The 19,901-nt window shown below is 47.2% G+C and overlaps 1 long non-coding RNA gene across 1 annotated transcript; it reads left to right on the forward strand.

The window, feature by feature from the left end:
• The first annotated feature begins 17,906 nt into the window (after positions 1-17,906).
• Positions 17,907-19,187, forward strand: LOC141569014 (uncharacterized). Its single transcript, XR_012492407.1, has 3 exons — positions 17,907-18,135; positions 18,366-18,471; positions 19,083-19,187. It is a non-coding gene; the product is annotated as an uncharacterized LOC141569014 (long non-coding RNA).
• Positions 19,188-19,901: the final 714 nt, after the last annotated feature.

A 19,901-nucleotide genomic window follows, 5' to 3' on the forward strand; every position in this document is an offset into this window, starting at 1 on the left:
TGGGTTTCATTCCCTTTCAGCTGGAAAAGTCTGTGATTTCTCTATGACAGAAGCAAACCGTAGTGGGTATGTTCAATGGTCTAAAAGGGACTTTATAGTCAAGGTGAATCTATCCCCGTGACTATTTTTTTTTAATTATAGTTGACATACAGTATTGTTTGATATTAGTTTCAGGTGTACAAGTGTAATGATTAGACATTTATAGAATTTATGAAGTGCTCCCCCTGATAAGTCTGGTACCCATCTAACACTATACATAGTTTTTACAGTATTATTGACTATATTCCCCATACTGTACTTTACATCTCCATGACTCCATGACTCTTTTGTAACTACCAATATGTACTTCTTAATCCCTTCACCTTTTTTACCCACCCCCGCAACCCCCTTCCCATCTAGTAACCATCAGGTTGTTCTCTGTGTCTATGGGTCTGTTTCTGTTTTGTTTGTTCACTTATTTTGTTCTTTAGATTCCACATATAAGTGAGATCATATGGTATTTGTCTTTCTCTGTCTGACTTATTTCACTTAGCATAATAGGTAAAATTATTTTTTTAAAACCCCAACCATTTAAACTCTCTGGACGTAGTCCTAAAAACATGCAACAAATGAAGAAACATTTATTTGAGAAAATCTACTAAAATTTGGTAAGAACAGTGAGAGAAAGAAAATATCAATAAATAGAACTTATTTTAAAAGAACCAATTGTAAGTTCTGGAGTTGATAAATACAGTAGCTGAAAAGAAAATTTTCATTTTTCGTTGAGGGGTTCATCAGATTTGACCTGGCAGAGGAGAGAATAAGTGTACTTGAAGATAGACTGATATAGATTACACAGTTGAGGAAGAGAGAGACAAAAGAATAAAGGAAAATAAACAGAGCCTCAGAGAAATATGGGATACCATAAAGTACACCTGTATATGTGAAATGGGAGTACCAGAAGGAGGGGGAAGAGAGAAAGGGGGAGAAAAAATATTCAAAGAAATAGTGGCTGAAAACTTCCCAAATTTAGTAAAAGGAAAAAAAAGTCCACATATCCAGGAAGCTCAATGAAGTCCAAGTCGTATGAATACAAAGAGATACATAACAGAAAACAAACCTGAAAGTCGAGAGAATCTTGAAAGCAGCAAGAGAAAAATTATGCATCACTTACAAGGGGACTCCAATAAAATTAACAGCTGACAGCAAGTGAGCCCCAGAGAGTCATCTGAACCCATATGAAAAGACAAAAAGCACTGGTATAGGTAATTATATAATTATAAAAGACAATATAAACAAATATTTTTCTCCTTTCTTAACTGATTTGAAAAACCAATTGCATAAAACAATATGTAATAATGTATTATTGGATCTATTACATATAGAAGTGTAATATATTTGCCAATAACAGGAAAAGGAGATGGGTGGGAGCAAAGCTGTATTGGGCTGAGGAAATGACTCCAGATGGTAACTCAAATCCATAGGAACAAATGAATAGAACCAGACATTATCAATAAAAGAGTGATGTAACAAAAGCTATAAATAAACAGTTGCTCTCCTTTTTTCTCTCAGCTTTCTTAAGTCATAAAATTATGTAAAAGAATAATTATAACAACCTGTTGTTGGGTTGTAGCATTCATAGATGCAATATGTATAACCATAATGCCACATAAAGGGGGGGCGGAGGAATACAGCTATAAAGGGAGTAATATTTCTATATTTCACTGGCATTAAAGTTAGTATAAATCTGAAACTGATCCTAAATTAAGATACATGTATTAAGCTAAACCATAAAATAATTAAGGAAATATTGCAAAAAAATATAGTAAGAATATCATTAAAGCAATTTAAATACTACATTAGAAAATATTTGATTAATGCAAAAGAAAGCAATTGAGGAATAGAGGAGCAAAGAAGACATGAAACATATGGAAAACAAAAAGTAAATTGGCAGATATAAATCCATGTAGATAAATAATAACATTAAATGTCAATGGATTGAATAATACAATCAAAAGAGAGATTATCAAACTAGATTAAAACCAAGTTTATGCTGTCTATAGGAGAAACACTTTAAAAATGCAAATAGGTTGAAAATAAAGGGATTGAAAAGATATATTCTACAAATAGCAACTACAAGAAAGCTGGAGTGGGGCGGCTGGTTGGCTCAGTTGGTTAGAGCGCAAAGCTCAAAACACCAAGGTTACCAGTTCAATTCCCACATGGGCCAGTGAGCTGCGCCCTCCACAACTAGACTGAAAACGACTTGACATGGAGCTGATGGGTCCTGGAAAAACACACTGTTCCCCAAAATTCCCCAATAAAAACTGAAAAAGAAAAAAAAGAAAGCTGAAGTGGCTATACTAATATCAGACAAATGGACTTTAAAATTTAAAAATGGTACTATAGAAAAAGAGGGACATTTTATAATGATAAAAGGGTCAATTCATCAAGAAGATGTAACAATTATAAATATATATGCACTAATAACAGAAAACCAAAATACATAAAGCAAAAACTAACAGAAATGAAGGGAGAAATAGACAACTCAACAATAACAGAGACTTTAAGACTCTGTTTTCAATAATGGATAGAAAAACTAGGCAGGAGATCAGCAAGGAAACTGAAAACTTGAACAACACTATACGTCAACTTGACTTATGAAATACTCCACCCAACAACAGCATAATGTACATTTTCTAAAATGTACATGGAACATTCTCCACTACAGATTACATGCTAGGCCATAACACAAACCTCAATAAATTTAAAAGAATATAAATAACACAAAGTGTGTTCTCGAATCATAGTGAAATGAAATTAGAAATGAATGATTCTGTTGAAATAAATTTGGGGAATTCACAAATACAGAGGGTGCCAAAAATATGTATACACATTTTAAGAAAGGAAAACTGTATTAAAATTGTAATACTCAATATATACCAATAACAAAAAATGAATACAAGTCACGTTTGACTTCTGCAATTACAAGAGGTGCTCAAAGTGGTTACCATCAGCGTCCAGACCCTTCTGATTACAAGGAACTACTGCTTGAGAAACGTTGACCAAAGTGTTCACTTGTATACATTTTTTTGGCACCCCTGTATACGGAAATTAAACAACATACTCCTAAATAACCAACTGGTCAAACAAGAAACCAAAGGAAAATTAGAAAATTAAATGAATGAAAATAAAGAGACAAAATACCAAAGAGCAGTTAACGCAGTACTTAGAGGGAATTTTACAGCTGTACATGCCTAAATTAACAGGACAATGACCTCAAATCAATAATCTAAACTTCCACTTTAAGACAATGGTAAAATAAGAGCAAATTAAGCCTAAAGGAAGAAGAATAAAGATTAGAGTGGAAATAGATGCTATAGAGAATAGAAACACAAAAAATCAATGAAACTAAGTGATGGTTCTTTGAAAAAGATAAACAAAATTGACAAACCTTTAGCTGGACTGACCAAGAAAATAAAAATGAAGATTCAAATTACTAGAGTCACAAATGAAAGAGGGAAAATTACTATCAACCTTACAGAAATAAAAGATAAAGGACTATGAACAATTATATTCCAATAAATTAGATAACTTAGATGAAATGAACAAATTCTTATAATGATTTTTAAAAACCTACCAAAACTGCCTCAAGAAGAAATAGAAAATCTATCACAACAGATTGAATTAGTAATGAAAATACTACTAACAAAGAAAAGCCCAGGATTATAAGGCTCCACTGGGGAATTCTACCAAAATTTAAAAAAGAATTAATACAAATTTTTCACAAACTCTTTCAAAATAGAAGACGGAACACTTTCCAACTCATTTTACGAGACCGATATTACTTTGACACTAAAACCAGGGAAGACATCTCAAGAAAGAAAATTACAGTCCAGTAGCTCTTAATAATATGGATACAGAAATCGTAAACAAACGACTAGCAAACCAAATTCACATCATAGAAAAATAATTATACACCATGACCAAGTGGAATTTATTACAGGAATGCAAAGTTGGTTTAGAATTTTTTAAAAAAAGAAAAAAAAACCACAGGTCCATCTCAAAAGACACAGAAAAAGTATTTGACAAAATCCAACACCCTTTCATTATAAAAACATTCAATAAACTAGGAATAGAAGAGAAAATCTTCAACTTGGTAAAGAGCATCTATGAAAAATCCACTAACATCATACTTACTGGTGAAAGAAACAACACAAGCATGTCCACTCTCACCCCTGCTACTCAACATTGTACTGGTGGTTCCAGCCAGGGCAGTTAGGCAAGAAAAAGAAAGAAAAGGCACCCCAATTGGAAAGGAAGAAGTAAAACTCTCTCTAATTGCAGGTGATATAATCTTGTATATGGATAATCTGAAACTATAGACTTTGAAAAGAAAAACACTGCTAGAACTAATAAATGAATTCAGCAAGGTTGCAGGATGCAAGATCAATATATAAAAATCAATTGTATTTCCATACACTTGCAATGAACAATCTGAAAATGAAGTTAACAAAACAATTCCAATAACAATAGGGTGAAAAAGAATGAAATACTTAAAAGTAAATTTAACAAAAGGAGTGCAAAATTTATGGTATAAATATCACAAAATTGTTCAAAGAAATTAAAGATCTAAATAAATAGAAAAAAAAATCTCATGTTTATAGATAAAAGATATTGCTGTTAAGATAGCAAAACTGATCTACAGATTCAGTGCGATCCCTAATAGATTCCCACCTCACTTCTTTAAAGAATTGGGAAACTGATTCTAAAATTCATATGGAATTACAAAGGCCCCTGAATAGGCAAACAATCTCGAAAAAGAACAAAGTTGGAGGACTCACACTCTCAATTTCAAAACTTGCTACAAAGTGACAGAATTTGAAGACAGTGTGATACTGGCATAAAGACAGACAAAGAGATCAATGATAAACGGGGGAAATCACACAACATATACAACAAAGGGTTGTTTTCCATACTCTATAAGGAACACTTAACAAATCAATAAGATAAAGTTCAACCCACCAACAGAAAAATGGCCAAGAGCCAAAAACTGACAATTCCCAAAAGAAAAAATACAAATGACTATTAAGCAAATGATAAATGTTCACCTGCACAAGTAATCAAAGAAATGCAAAAAAATAAAAAATGAAAAAAAACACGATGCAAATGTTCACCTACCAGATTGGCAAGGATTTAAAAAATGGGTAAAGCTGCACACGGTGGGTGTGGGTTACCAGGCACCGCTGTGCTGGTTGAGAGGGAGCCTGAGTCTCTGCCCCCTGTCCCGAGTGGCCTTGGCAACATGGTCAGAGATTTAAAGGAGCAAACCTTTTGCACCTGCTGTTCCCCTTCTAGAAATTTGTCCACGGAATAATTGGCCAAAGTGCTGAGATGTGTCTTTTATGGCACTGGAGACACTGAAAAGGTACACATTAGAGAATTTATTAAATAAGATTAAATACTATGCAGCAATTTAAAATAATATTGTACATGTATATTTATGACATGTAAAAATGTTTACAACATGCTACCAAGTGAAAAAACAAGTTATAAATAATGTCAATCGTCCCTTTATGTAAGAAAAAAATTTTACCTATACAGAAAAGTCTGACAAAATTGGCAATAAAATATTAACATGGGTCATCACTGATGGCAAGATCATGGGAAATTTTATCTCTTTTTGCTGATCTGTATTTTGAAATGTTCTCTACGATAAATGTGTAGTACTTATATAATAAAAAAGGAAAATAAAGAGGTTGTTTTTTGGGGTTTTTTTACATTCTATTGTGAGAGTTTGAGTTTTCAAGTTTTGTTTTTAGATTTGTCACAGGGTTTGGCTTTCTGGGCTCCAGGCTGGGATATGCAACGGGTTTCCTGCTTGGGGAATTGTGTTTTTCCAGGTTGCCTGAGAGGCACTGAGAGTTTGGAACAAACAGTAGCTGCCCTTTTCTCAAAGAGCCCTGACCCTGCACAGCCCCCTGGCCTGTGTCACCACATTGCCCTGGACACTGAGCCCCACACACCAGCCCTGCTGTCCTGCTCAGGCCTCCAGCCCCATTCTACACTGAACCAAGCATCCAGGCCTACCTACTATTTCTTTCCGCCCGTATTTATCTGAGCACTGCAACCTGAGCCTCTGTTCTTGCTATTTTCCTTCCTCTCATAGAAGTTTTTCTCTCCCTGCAGGAGTAGGCAGGTCAGGCCTGGCCAATCAGAGCCTTCTATTCCGTTGTTACAGTGATTGGTCCAGGGTTGGACATGTGACCTCAGTCATTCCAATGAAACTGTCCCAGGACTTTTGAGGTTACTATGAAGGAGAAGTTCTCTCTCTACTGGGATTGTTAGGGGAACGGAACATCAGCCTGGAGCTGCTGGTGGCCCTATTGCTGCCCCATCAAGAGCCTGTCTAAGAATAAAGCCCACTGATGTTTTGTCTCCTGGTACAGCCAACCTGAGGCCAGCTACCCTGGACTTTCCAGTCACATAAGCCAAGAGATTCCCATTTTTGTACAACCACTCTGAAATAGGTTTCTGTGACTTGCAACCAAAAGAGACCTAACTAATTCAGTGAGCTAGGAGCCAGGTGCTGTGCTAGGCCCAGAGATGCAGTGGTGATGGGGCAGACCCAGTCTCTGTCTCTCAGAGTCCACAGCCCAGTACGGTCCAGGCTTCCTCCTGGTGGCTGGCCATGCCTGTCGTCTCCCCACCAGCCTGCCAAACAGCCAGCCCTCTGCGTCCTTTCAGCCATAAAGTCCTGCAGGTTATGGAAACTCCCACACAAGTCCCTCATTGACAGAAGAGCAAGAAGTTGAACTCACATTCCCCCAAATGCTTGATGTCAGGTTCCAAATTCTTAATATCTCCCACGGTAGCTTAAGTTTTATGTGAATTTTACATTCTCTACCATTATATCTTAACATTAAATGAATGTTCTCTCCAAAAACTTTTGAGTAAAAGTAAGATACACCCTGTTTATCCTGTGACTTTTGGACACTAAACCCTTATTAGACATATGACTTGCAAATATTTTCTCCCATTCTGAGTTGTCCTTTCACTCTCTTAAATAGTTTCTTTGATGCACAAAAGTTTTTAATTTTGGTGAAGTCCAATTTATCTATTTTTTCCTTTGTTGCTTTGCTTTTAGTGTCCTTTCCAAGAAACCACTGTCAAATTCAAGGTTATGAAGATTTACCCATTTTCTTCTAAGAATTTTATAGTGTTAACTCTTTGATTGATTTAGAATTAATTTTTGTGTATGGTACAAGGTAAGTGTTCAACTTCATTTTTTGCATGTGGATATCCAGTGGCCCCAGACACACAGACCTTGGGGTGGGCGTCTCCCAGTTCCCCTGAGAACGTTGAAGAGAGACCCAGTTCAGGTCAGGGTGGTTTGGGTCTGAGAGGGTGAGGAAGCGCAGACTACTAGGAGAAAGGAATAGCATAAGTAAGACAGGACAAGAAGACAGAGCAAGAGGGGAAATAAGCTGCGGAGGTGGGAGGGCACTGAAATGAGGCCAGGATAGGCACACTGGGTGGGGGCGAGGGGGAGCCCAGCACTGCCCAGTGGGAAAGGGTCAGCTGAACCAAGGGCCCAGAGGCTGAGCCAGGAGACAGGAGGTCTGGAGCCCAGGGCTCCTCACCTGCTTGGCCCGGACACCCCTGAGGATGAGGATACCCAGAGGGTGAGGCTTAGAGCCCCTGGTTGACTGTTCTTGGCTCCTGGAAAAATAATTGGTCCCACCCGTACCTCAAAACAAATGTCAGCATTTCCAGGTAACATAGTGCAGTGGTCAAGCTCATGAACTCAAGGACCCAACTGTCAGGGTTCAGCTCCTGGATCTACAATAAACAAATGTGTGATCTTGGGCAAGTCACTTAACCTCTCTGAGCGTCTGAGTTTCCGGATAAATGGTCAAGGGATGAAAACCTCAGGGGAAAGAAAGTGAGTCAAGTCATGCAAAGTGCTTAGAATATACCCAGCACATACTGCATGCCAAGTAGCAGTTCGTATCTTTTCCTAGGAAAATCGAGGAGAAGGTACGCAGGGTATTTAATGACACTTATTTTCTAATTACTTCCACATTTAGATTTTTTACAGTGCTGGCGTATACACTTATGAGCACAAAACCCAGCGAAGCTTAGGTTTTGTGTCTTGGTGTTTTAACCTGGGCCTGCTCCTGGCTGAGGACAGGACACCAGGGCGAAGGCCACGCTATTGCTTTGACCTGAGCAAGGCCAGGCTGTGCTTGGCTCAGAGCCAGCTATGGCAGGAAGTATTTGCTGCCAGGACTCCCCAACCCTTCACGTCTGGGGCTGCCTCTCTGGGAGGAGACGAGGCAGACCCTTCTGGAGTGTGGGTGCTGGGAACCTCACAGCTGCCACCAGGCTGGCAAGTGACCCATTTTACAATCTGGGAGTCATCTGCGAAGGGAGGTGACTTGCCCAGGGTTTCCCTCATGTTTCTGGGGATGGAAGTCCTTTCTGACCTGGGCTCTCTGCACCCTCACAGGGGGCCAAGGTCTAGGTCCAGGAACCATGGGAATCTGAGATGCCTGGTGTCAGCCTCTGCCCCCCCACCCCCCAACCCCACCTCCCGGGCTGCAGTCACATCCGCTGTTTGGCCACGGGCGTGGGCTCTGCAGCACCTCCTTGGGGGGAAGCTGGCATTGTATTCTCAATGGCCGGCTGTGGAAAAATGACACACACAGAGCCGAGTAAACAGAGAACCGGGGACGCCGTCATGGGAACCGCCGGGTGGAGGTGGCAGTGGAGGCCAGGGAGGGAGGCTGTGGCTTGGCCCAGACTCACCTTGGAGCCAGGAATCGATCAACACAGATCCAGAGGGCCTAATGGGTGGCCTGACGACATGTGAAGCTCAAGGAATTCCCCAAAGTCACCCCGTGAGCCAGAGTCAGAGCCAAGGGGAACACCCTGGCCTTGCAGCTCTTACCTCTCTGCTCCCTGCTCTCCTACGCAGAGAGGCTGGCAGGAAAACAGCAGGAATTTCTTTTTGAACTATCACTGGGTGGACACGTTGGGGACAGCCCTCATCCATCTTCCAGACCCTGACCTTGACTGATGCCCAGAGCAAGGAGCCATCAACATGCAGGTGGAACTGAGTGTAGTTCCAAGTACCGTTTTGTACAGTTTAAAGCCCTTCACAGTCCCTAGGAAGATGTTAGTACCTGGAAGACATTGGCACACAGAACGTATGAGCACATGGGCAGTGTTAGCACAGGGGAGGTATTAGCACAGGGGAGGTATTCACACTTGGAAGGTATTAGAGTCAGAAAGATTCAGCAGGATGGATAAAACTTAGAACATACCTATCTTCCCTGAATAACAGCCTCGTTAAGGGTCCACTTTATTTAAGTGGATGATGATTCCCTTTGAGATTAGAAGTGGAAAGAGGCAAACTGTGACTTGCCCAATTCTTCTTCGTGTGAGTTGCAGCCACATGGCTGTGGAAGTGGCTGGACCCTGAGCCCTCTCAGGGCTTGGAGATGAGGTCGGTTTGGTCTCAGGAAGCTACCACTTCCTGTTTCTAAGAATAAGAATTAAAAACATTTCCCTCAAGAGTCTCCCAGCCTCCCAGGAGGGAGACTTGTCCAGCAAGGCCACAGGCCCTCACCCAGCCCAGTCACCGGTGAGGCTCCTCTCTGGACTGCTCCTCACTCAGCACCCACCCCACGCCCTGTGCCTCCTGCCCGAAGTGGTCTGCGCTGCTGAGGCTCCTCGGAGCCTGGGGCCGGCCTGTAGCCTCCTCTCCTCTCTGGGACTCTCAGCAGCTCATACAGAGCTGGTCCCTCCTAGTGCTCCTGAGACGAGGTCCCTGACCTGCTCCCACAGCAGTGGTGGCCTTCCCTGCCCCTGCTGACTCAGCCTTCCTCCTCCCGGCTTGAGCACCTCGACTGTCCTTTGGGGACCCACCCCCACCTCAGCCAATGTACCTGCTGTACCTCCCACTTTCAGTCCAGGTAGCCCATTGGAGCATTACGTGGATTGGTTCAGGAATGAGCTCGGGAGCAAAATCCCATGGGAGCCCAAGAGGAGATTCAGACCAGGGGTTTTGATGCAAAGAGGATCTCCTTCCTCTGGAGTAGACACGTCAGTGGGACGTTAGATGGAGTGCTAGCCACAGTTTTACCACACCTGGACTTTTCAGTGAAAGGAGTCAGTCATTTTCCATTTGTGCTTCCGTCCACGTACATTGGGTTTCTGCCCCTTGCGACTGAAAGAGACCTGACTCATCTGCCACGTCCAGCTCAGACTTTCTGCTGGACCTGTGGGGACCTTCCAGAGGCCCCTTTCTTTCCCTGGAAGATCCAGGAGTGTGGCCGGCTTCCTGCTGGCCTCCATTACTCACTCCCCACTAAGGCAAAGGGGGTGAGGGGAGCGAGGAAGCAAACCTGGGTGGGTGGAGGTGTGGGGCCGTGGAGGGCGGGGCATGAGGAGGCCCAAGGTGCAGCTGGGGAAGTTTTGTGAGACACTGGAGTGAGTGAGAACTCAAAGGGTTGGTGAGACCAGCCTGTCCGCCCCCGCTGTGCTGCTAGAGTAACTGAGGCCAGAGGGGCGGGGACTGCCCAGGGCCCAGCAGCTGGGCAGGGCTCTGTCCACTTAGGGATTGTAGGGGAGCAAGTGAGGCTCTTCTCTCATCCCCACCCCCATCTTCACACCCGCCCCACCCCTATACCCACTGCTGACTCTCTGTGGAAGGTTTCCTTTGAGCAAAAGTTTCTGCCTAAAACAATGAGAAAACACCACAGGCCTGGAACTGGAGGGAGAGAGCTTTAGAGACCACCTGATCCCCCATATACATCCCCATCCTCCAGCCGCTGTGCAAGAGGGGAGACAGATCAGGAGAGGGTCTGTGCGTCTGTCCCTGGGTGGGCCGCTGGCTGAACATTCTGTAACAAGCGCTCCTAGTCCGAGAAGGAGATGCCTCAAAAAAAGAAGGCAGGCCCAAGGTAGGCAGGACTTAACAAAGCTCACACAGCAAATGGGAAGCTGGGCTGAGACCTGAGCTGGTGGCCCCGCAGCTGTGTTTCAGCCCCAGCTACATGGTCAAGGTGATGGTGGGCCTTCCACCCCCTTTGCCAGCCCCCTCTCTTCCTCCCCAACTCCTGCTCTCATCCTGTCAGTCCCGAGGGAGGAACTTTGTTTAACCTCTCCTGCGGAGGGGCCGCATTCTGAAGGAGGGCTCTAACGGGGATTTGCAGACATTGGTATACCTGTCAGCTCAGGCCACAAACATCCCTGCCCCTGGTTAGGACCACAGCTAGAATTTGCCCCAGGAAGGCCAAGTGCCTTCTCCAGCAGCTGCCAAAAGCTTCCTCAACCACCCATCTGCCCGTCCAAGCCACGCCATGTTCTTGAGAAGCCGCACTCCAGCCCTGCAGCCTGCCAAGGGCTCCCCTACAAGAGGTCAGATTGGCCCTTCTCCCCAAAGTGGAGGAAGCAGGACAAGAGTTCCCAGGCAGGAAGGTCCACCTTGGGGACTGCTTTGGCTTTTGTGACGGCCTCGTTTACTGAAGCAGCAGCAGAAGCACGTGGTGGCTTTCCAGGCATCCAGGGCCTTCTCCTCCCAGAGGCCCTGTGTCGGGCTGGCTGGGCGGTGACTGGGCTTGTGGTTCCTTGTGCTATGCCCATGGGCTGGGCTGGCAGGGGAGGGGCCATGGTGCCCAGACTTGGCTTCAGGTCTGCATTGTACTGTTTAACCCTGGGGCTGATGTCAGGGCTCCATGATGCGAATTTATGGAGACTTGGGTCGCGTCCTGGGTCAGAGGGAAAGGTGTAGAGCAGACTCTGCTCAGGAGGCCAAAGGACCACACACACACTGGGACTGGGGCTGAAAATCATTCAGATGTCTTCCTGGGCACCAGGTTGACAGCAGCGGTGGGCGGGGAATGAAAGGGCACGGACCACTCTGCAGGGGGGACTAGGCTGCTGTCTAGAAAAACAAGTCCACGTTTAATGAGTACATCCAGAGCTTAGCAGCGCACCTGTTTCCTCCCAGCCCTGACAAGATTACATTTTATTATTCTCATCTGATTTTTGTTAGTTTAATGGGCCTGTAAAGGAACCCTCAGGCTGCAGGCATTTTCCTTTATTTTACTGCCAGGCAGATTCTCTACTCTCCCCAACAACAACCCGCTGTGTGTGCATCTGGCAGGGATGGGTTTTCCCTCTACCGAGGGCACTGGTCAAGGTGGTGCCACGTCCCCACATTGCTGTACGGGATCCGCAAGAGTGTGTGGCTGCTGCCAATAGCAACCCCCTCCCACGTGGTTCTGTGGCTGTTCCCTCGGCATTTATGGCAAAAAAAATATCGCACAAACAGGTATTGTTGTCATTTGCCCTCATTTATCTTCTCACTGACAACATTCCTTGTTTTCTCAATACTCTACTCAGATCTACTCGGAGTCCTCTCCTCCCTGCAGGGCCTCACTATTTTATCCTGGGAAAGTCCCTGGCCTCTGGGGCTTCATGTGTCAGGGACAAGTGGGAGGAGGTGACTCAGAGGCCCTTTCCAGGTCAGATACCTGGGATTCTACTGTATTGTCATTTACAGGGTGAGGGACAGAATCACAGCCTCCTTCCCCTCAGCTCCCCAAGGCAGCAGCTCATCAGACTGTGCTCTTACCTTCATACCACACTGCCTCCTAGAAAAACAAACAGAAAATGGAATATTTACAACCCAGAGCTAACCAGAAAGCCCTGGGGACCAAGACCTCAAACGGGGTTTATCCCGATTGGGTGCTGCCCTTTACCACAGTCCCAGGCCCTCCCCACCTTCACCGACATTTAGTGTAAAATTCAGCCAGCTCTTGAGATGTTGTTTCATCCCACAGCCTGTGTTAACTCTGGGCTGAGAAGTCACAGGAGAGCCTGTTGTCATAAATTAAGACTGTAATTAATCACTAAGTTTCTCTTTTCCTCCCTTTGTTCTCCCTGGGAAACTTGGGGGGTGGGGGTGGGGGTCAGCCCCCGGGTCTGCTGGCTTCTGTTCAGCTGTTCTATCCAGCTGGGTAACTCCAGCAATTCTGACTCAAACACAACGCCCAGGTTTGTTTCTTCCACCATTCCAAAGCCAGAGCATAAGGCAAAACCTGTGGATGAGCGAAATTACTCTTGAAACCTTGCAGGAAGGGGTGGGGAATCAGTTGCGTCACTTGCCAGTGGTTCCTGACCATGGCTTTCCTGCTGGGCCTGGGGCAGTCTGGGTTTCTCCAGTAGAGCCCACACCAAGGCTGTGTTTACACCCCGAGGTCCTGAGAGACGCTCAGGGATGGCAGACTCACTCACTGAGTTAAGAGGCAAGTGGATTCCCCCACAGTGTTTACACTTTTCCTTCCTCTTTCTCTCTCTGTCTACACAGCACATGGAGATGAACGTGGAATGTGCTGTGACCTCCCTGTAAGGTCACAGCCGACATTTATTGAGCATTTGCCATGTGCCAAGCACGGTGCTAAGAACCTGTATCACAGAGCGCAAGCAGCCGTAAGGGGCAGACAACCCATCTCCCAGTTGCTTTGAATAAAAGCTTTAAACATCGTCTCTCAGAACAAGAAGTCTGGGTATAGTTAATGCCAGGCTGATCAGGCCCAGCAAGCCTCCTCTGCCAACCTTGACTGTTCTCAGCATCTGGGCTTCACATCCTCAAGCTGGATGCTTCACGGCCGCAGAATACGTAGCAGCTGCAGCGCCAAGTATCATAACTCTTCATAAGCAGGAAGCAGGGAAAGCAGAGGCTTCATCCTCTGTATTTTATTCAGGAAGCCCCCAGCAGACTTCCTCGTACACCTCATTGGCTTTATGTGGGTCACATTGGGTCACATTGCTGTCCTCAGCAGCCACGGAACTGGGAAAGAGGCAGGCATTGCTGTGATTGGCTTAAACTATTCATGAGTCATGTATTGGGCCAGGGCACGTTGCTACTTAGAGCAAAGTGAGGATTCTGTTAGCATAAAGGGGGACTTATGTGGGGTAGCCAGCCAACAATGCCATGTCTTAAATTCACAACAGTCCACTGGGGTGGGGCTTATTATTATTCCCATTTTACAAATGATGAAACTAAGACTCCGACCTGTTTAGTAACTTGCCCAAGATCACCTGACTGCTAATAGTGTGGGTTTAATCCCAGGTGGTGTCCCCAGTGTCCTCTTAATTACCATATGGCCCCAGGCCCTGAGCCTGCTCGGAGAAGGGGCCATGTCTTCTTCACCTTTCTATTTCAGCAGTGTGTCTTCCAATGACAGAAGCCCCGCTGAACTGATTGGAACACAAAATCATTCCATTTTTGTTACTTGCTGCTTTGTAATATGTTTTAAAACCAGGAGTGCAAACTTACCAATACTACCTTTAAAAATATACACCGATCCCTTCTTTTGTATTGTTTTCCACTTACCCATGCTGGGTTCCTGAAGTTCTGGGAAGAATTCCAACATAAATATCACCAATGATGGAAATTCGGGGGGAAGGAGAGGAGGGTGAAAGACTAGTTGAGGCCCCAAAGAGTGTCAGTTCCTCATTAACTGCGGAGCCATGGAAAATTCTTTGTTCCAGCCTGTTGGCTTCTTGCCTCCAGGATCTGGGTGGGTATTGCCGTTGGCCAGCTTCCTGGTCAGGTCACAGACAGTCTGATCAGAGGGGGTGTGTCTGGGGAACGAAGGCAGAACCGGGCTGGGTCCCCGGGAGTGGACCCTGAGCATATGGGTCCAGTAGGCCCACGCTTACCACTCAACATGCACTGGCTCACTTAGCATTCATAATGACCTGTGGGATTGGGACTACTATGTTTCCCATTTTACACCTGAGATAACTGGGGCTCAGAGAGGCGAAGTCACTTGTCCAAGGTAACACAGCAGAGTTAAGATGAAAAACTAAAGTCCATAGACTTCTCAGGTGGGGTTCTTTCCCCACTCAAGAGTGATTACGATCTCAGGGACCTTGAAGAGGGTGCTGAGGGCATGTTGGGGGCCAAGGTGGTCCCTGGACCATCCTCAGAGCTGTCACCAGGCCGTTTCACTCAGTAGTCATGAGCAGGGGCTTTGAGTCAGAGCCAAGTTAGGAGCCCAGCCCTGCACTGTTTAGGGAGCGGGGACAAGTGACATAACACTCTTCTTTCTGTCCACACCACAGTGGTTAAAAGCCTGGGCTCTGAGGCCAGCTGGCCTGCATTCAAAGCCCTGCTCTCCCCAGGTAGCAATTATGTGGCCCTTACCTCATTGTGCAACTCTATATAAAGTAGGAGCATAAGAGAACCTGCTCGAAGCGCTGCTTGTAAAGATTAAATAAATAGTGCACTCAGCCCCATGCCTGCACTCAGTTCTCCTTAGCTGTTGTTATTTTATACCTTCACAGCAGATAATGCTGTGAGGTGCCTAAGGCAGACCCCCCACCCCTCTTCAGGATACAATCTTCCCCTCCAGCTGGCTTTGTGAATGGAAGATCCAGGAGGGTCTGAGCTGATTTGGGTATGCAAATGAGGTGGAGGTGACTCCAGGGAATTAAAGGCAAATAGAACCCAACTTGCAAATTTGGACATTTTCATGGAGTGCAGTTGTTGAGGCCAGGGGATGAAGCCCAGCTGAAGCTCCCCTCCCCCCACCCCCACCAGGGTACAGAGGGCCAGCCCAGCATACCCAGCTACTCTGGGTGGGAAACCATACTCATCAGTCACACAGAGTCCCTGGGTCTGCGGGGCCTGGGCTGGATCTGCCGTAAATCATGATCTCAGAGACAGAGCCCGGAGAAGTAGAGGACATGCCAAGGTCACCATAGGGCTGGAGAGAGGGCAGAGAGCCCTGTCTGTGCGTCTGCCCAGGGGCTGGTCATGGCCCAGGCATCAGGTGTCTTGGGCACAGTGCCCAGCTCTGCCACATTGGGGATCTGGGTGCCTTTGCCAACTTCCCTAACCTTTCAGCCCCACCTGGGGATGTGGAAGGGACCCAGAGTACTGGGGCTGACCTGGCAGGAGGCAGCGCCTAGGCTCTTGGCCACAATGACAGGATATCCCCAGGGAGTTGGGCTGGCCGCCACGTAGGGAACACCGGGGCGGAGACCTGGCACCGCTGATGAGAGGCCCAAAAGGGCACTGAGGAGGGAAAGTCGGGACAGCTGGGCACAGAGAGGATAAAGAACAGGCCAGGGTTGTCATGGGAACCATGCCTACAGGCAATGAGGGGCCCACAAATAGAGACCTGAGTTTTTCCTCTGCCCCCAGCCAAGGGCAGGCCTGGGTCTCCTGCCACTTCATCCTGATTTTGCTCCCATGTGGGCAGGGTGAGCAAGCTCCTGCCAGGGATCCTGTGAGCTCCAGATACCATCTACCCCACCCCCACTGCACAGAGACCCTGGGTCCAGAGGGCAGGAGGCTTTCTCAGACTACCATGGACAGGGTGGTGCCCAGAAGGGCCCAGCCTTGCTTGAGGACTTGACTGATTCCCCTAGCCCAGTCCCAGGCCTAGGGGCACCCTCTGGGTGAGGCTGAACCAGCTGTCCCTGCTCTAGCACACAGGTGGCAGGGATGATGGTCCTCCAGGCTGGGGGACTCACCGAGACAAGCCTTGCCCTCAGGTGCCCCTGGGCCAAAGACCTGTCCCCATACTAGAAAGCAAGTCCCAGGTGGCAAATTCTTTTTCAAGTTATGCCTGAGGCTTATAAGCCTGGTCAGGTGTAACAGTTTACAAGGTAAATAGGGGTTTTGTGTTTAATCTTCTTACAAACCACTACCAGCTGAGGCCTTGGAAAGCAGTTCAGGCATGGCCTGGAGCTGCAGCCTCCTCCCTGCCAGGCAGGGCCTGTGGCCCTATTAGCCAAGGTGCTGGCAGGCACAGCCCTAGCCTAGCAGAGAGACTATGTGTTTGTGCCAGATATCATGGCAGAGAAAACAGCACAGAGCGAGGAAGGAACCCAACTGGCTGTATGACCCTGGGTAAATTCCAGCCCCTCGCTGGGCCTTTAATGTCTCACCTCCTGGATGTGATTAATACTCATTTATTCTTTCACTTTCCAGTATTTGTATCTCATTTCCTTTTCTTCTCTTATTGCATTGGCTATAATCGTCTTCATTTAACCAATATCTTTGAGAGTCTAGTAAGTGCCAGACCAGGTACTAGGCACTTAGATGCAATGGTGAATGTTACAGACACAGTTTCTGCCTCCGGAGATTCCCAATCTAAAGGGCAGCTTCATAATGACCTGCATGCACTGGGCTGCCCTGTAACTTTGCTGTCATTCAGACACAGCTCCTGTTCTGGAGGAACACACAGACTGGATGCTGTAGATGAGAATTCAGGCAAATCTGGAGAGACCCACAAACACAAGGTCAATCAGGAGGCACAAGGTCACTGGCTCCTGAGGGGTTAAAGAGGACTTCTTGGAGAAGGCAGCATTTGAGCCTGGCTTTGAAGAGTGAGGAGAGTTTAGATAGGTAAAGATGGAAGAACAAGTTTTCCAGTACAGGTAACAGCATGGGTAAAGCCAGGGAGGAAGGAAATCTTGGAGCGGGGATGGAGAAAACAGGTCAAAGTGACTGAAGTCTAAGGTGCTGAGTGGGCAGGGGCACCAGATAAGGCTGGCAAGCTGAGAAGTTGATCTTAATTGGGAAGACAATAGGAAGCTGTGGAAGGCACTTGAGCAGGAGAGTAGCAGCCTGGTTGTTTTAGGAAGAGGATCTGGTAGCAGCAGCAAGAGGAGGCAGGCCTGGAAGGAGCAGGCACACCCTCCCATGATACGCACCCCCCTTCCTGAAGTCCAGGGGTTGTCTCTGCCCACCGTTGGGAGGGAGAGGACAACTTCCTCTCTTCAGCCTGGCCGGGGAGATAAGGGGGCAAGGACAGGAAGTTGCCTCAAGGAGCTGAGGAGTGAGCAGCCTGGCCCAAGGCCCCAGCCCCCACCCCGTGCAGGGCGTTCCTGTAAAAGTAGATGCAAGGGCAAGGAGGCCAGGCCCCTGAAGCCAAAATGCAATGGTCCAGGTGTCTTGGGCCAGCGAAGAGGCCCTCAATGTCTGCTGTGTCCTGCTGCTGACAAGCCTCTACTTCCCCAGGCCCATCCAGGCCAGTGTGCTCACTTCCCAGGAAGAGGCTCTGGGGTTTTCCTGCCTTACCTCAGTCATTCAGACACCCTTCCTGACATCTCCTGGGATCCAAGGTGAGTGGGGCCAGGTGCCTGCCCTCAAGTGTATCTACAGACAGGGGAGCAGCAGACAATGAACACTAGAGTGTGTGGGCTTCATGGGGTCATGTGTGCTGCGGGAGCCCTGATGGCTTTAGGGATGAGGGGTGGTATCCAGGCCTTAAGGACTAGTAGGGAAGAGCACTGGAAGACAGAGTTCCAAACTGAGGGAACAACATGAGCAAAGCTCTTCCCATTGTTTGCAGGGAACTAGCCATGGCCCCAGTGTGGCAACATGGAGGCAGGAAGTTGTGAGGATGAATGGCCGGCTGAGGAAGCTGGTTGCCCCATGAGGGGCATGGCTGACGGGAGGTAAGAGGGTGTGGGTCCCTATCTTAGAGGACAGGGAGAGGCGGGGGGTACAGGGTTGCAGGATGGCTCCAGGCCAGGTGGGGCCCCCGGTCCAGGAGGACTGGTGGAGGTGCATGGGGAACTTGCACAAGAGTCCCCAAGCCTGAAAAAATAGAAATAAAAGACCTTAGTGGGGCGAGGTAGCAGACAAGAGTGTCTCTCACTCTGAACAGCTGGGATTCACGCTTCCCTGACCCCTTCTGGAAGGGGATGTCAAAGTGGGCAGAGGTTGGGGCTAAGACAGTGGACTGCAGGGTCTTAGGGAGTCTGGGATACCTGTCCTCTAGGCACCCATGACCTTGGGGAAGAGGAAGGGAGATTCCCAGGTCTACAGGGCCATTTGCATTTCAAGTCAAACCCATTTACAAACCAAAGTGGGGTGGTGAGAGGGCAACCCCAGCCTCTCTGCCTTCTCTAAGGATGGACACTGCTTCAGCCACTCCCACTGACCTGATAGACAGGGAGACTGAGGTCCAGACATGGGCAGGCACCTCCAAGGCCTCACAGCCAAGTTGACTTTGCACAGGCTGTTCCCTCAGCCTGTAACACCTTTCCCTCCCCCATTTCTTCAGATTTCAGCAGAAGTGTCACTTCCTCCAGGAGCTCTCCCCTGATCCCCCTGACTGGGAGAAATCCCCCCTCCCTGCCATGTTCTCAAAGCCCCACTCGCCACTCTGCAGTCTGTCTCTACATGCGGTCATTTGGGATCCGTGACCTGCTCCCTTCTTGGGTGTGAGCTCAGCGAGAACAAGGACCATCTCTCCAGGGCTTGGCACTGTGCCTGGTGCATCCTGGGTCCTTGATAAGTACTTGGGAAGGCAAGTGGGAAGGAGGGAGAAAAGGAGGGAGGGTGGGAGGGAGGAAGGAAGGCAGGAAGAAATAAAGGAAGGGAAAGAGGAAGGAAGGAAGGGGGAGAGAGGTTGGGGGATGGAGGAAGCAAGCTGTGACAACAGGGTCAGAATCCAGTCCTGCTTCCAATCCTCCCGAACTCTGGCCTAGTACCTGTCCCCTGAACTATTGCTCAACACCCTTCCCCAGGGTAGAGATAGAGCCCCCAGGAGGCCAGGCTGCCCTAAGGTCACTCCCTGACCTTGGAGGAGACCTCCCTGGCCCTGGCTCTGGCCCAGGAGAGGCATCCCAATAGCTGGACGCTGAGGAAAGCCATCAGCACGCGGACAGGAAGCCTGGCCTGAGTTCCCGTTGAAACTCTGCCTCGGCCTCCCTGTTTGAGTCCCATCCTGTCTCCGGTCCTCACTTTCCTCTTGTCTACAAAGGAAAGGTAGGCCTTGATCTATGGGGCTTTGCTCAGAGCCAGTCAAAAGTATGCAGGGCAGAGCGTTGGGTACACAGGGTTGGGGTAGCCGAGGCAATGAGTTTCCAAAGTGGGGAGA

This window comes from Rhinolophus sinicus, linkage group LG15 (genome assembly GCF_036562045.2).
Source record: "Rhinolophus sinicus isolate RSC01 linkage group LG15, ASM3656204v1, whole genome shotgun sequence".
Classification (NCBI taxonomy): domain Eukaryota; kingdom Metazoa; phylum Chordata; class Mammalia; order Chiroptera; family Rhinolophidae; genus Rhinolophus; species Rhinolophus sinicus.